Source organism: Silene latifolia, chromosome 7 (assembly GCF_048544455.1).
Source record: "Silene latifolia isolate original U9 population chromosome 7, ASM4854445v1, whole genome shotgun sequence".
NCBI lineage: Eukaryota > Viridiplantae > Streptophyta > Magnoliopsida > Caryophyllales > Caryophyllaceae > Silene > Silene latifolia.
This window is the reverse complement of record NC_133532.1, coordinates 91,162,976-91,164,248: the sequence shown is the minus strand read 5'-3', so window position 1 is coordinate 91,164,248 and position 1,273 is coordinate 91,162,976. Positions and strand designations below refer to the sequence as shown.

General features: G+C 39.6%; 1 non-coding gene across 1 annotated transcript; it reads right to left on the bottom strand.

The window, feature by feature from the left end:
• Positions 1-250: 250 nt before the first annotated feature.
• On the bottom strand, positions 251-357 carry LOC141593802 (small nucleolar RNA R71). The gene has a single exon (XR_012521864.1). It is a non-coding gene; the product is annotated as a small nucleolar RNA R71 (small nucleolar RNA).
• Between the last annotated feature and the right edge of the window lie 916 nt (positions 358-1,273).

Genomic DNA, 1,273 nt, shown 5'->3' with positions numbered 1-1,273 from the left:
AAGTCAATTTGGGGGGATGCCTAGTGAAGACCCTCATTCTCACATGAAGACTTTTTGTGACTATTGTGATGTGATTTCTCAAACCGGAGTTACTCAAGACCAAATTCGATGGGTCTTATTTCCTTTTTCTTTGATTGGTTCCGCGAAACAATGGTTAAAGAGCCTTGATAAGGCTACTCTTGGTATTGACTCTTCGAAGAAATTGGCACTTGCTTTCTACAAGAAATTATATCCTTCGGAAAAGACTAACATGTTGAGAGCCCAAATCACCGGGTTCAAACAAAGGGATGAGGAATCTTTGTATGAAGCATGGGAGAGATTCAAGGATACTTGCCGATCTTGTCCACATCATGGACTTAGCGAGTGGTTCCTTGTACAACAATTTTGGAATGGTCTATATGAAGACTCCCGAAACATTCTCAATATAGGATCAAATGGTATGTTTATCGAAGTTGATGATAATCAAACATGGAACAAGATTGAGAAAATGGCGGTCCATAACTCACAATATAGTGGACTCTATTACTCAATTGGATGCTCAACTTAATGCTCATATTGATACCATTAATTTGAAGTTTGAGAAGGCTATGGCTAAGCTTGAAGAAGCCTCCAAATCGCCTAAGAAACATGTGAATGCCATGGTGGCATCTTCATCAATTCCAAGTGGAGTATGTGAGAGTTGTGGAACTTGGGGACATGACCAAAGTGAATGTAGGGGAACAAGTGAACAAGTGAATGCTTTCCAAACATACAAGAGTGGTACCCCTTATTTCAACTATTACAATGAAAATACCAAATTCCAACCCAACCTCTCATACAAAAGCCAAAATGTTCAAAACCCACAAACAACATACACCCCACCTCCAATGAGAAACCAAGCTCAAAGACCCTTTTACAATCAAAACCAAAGTTATCAAACCAAACTCCATACAATCAAACAAATAACTAAGGTTTTGATGTTCAAAAAGCGGTCCTCCAAATGCAAAAGAACAAACAAGAGTTTTTCACCCAAATGCAAAAGGATAGCAAAGCAAAAGACATCACCATTAACAACATCCTAGCTCACACAAAGATGTTGGAGACCCAAATGTCTCAATTGGCATCTTCAAGTTCACAAAAACAAAAGGGGCAATTACCACCACAAGGTAATCCCCCAAGACAAGAATCGGTGAGTGCCATCCATTTGAGGAGTGGTACAAGGTATGAAGGGCCGAAGAGGCCCGTTGATGAAGATTTTGTGAATACTAGTGACAAGGAAAGAGTTGTTGAAAAC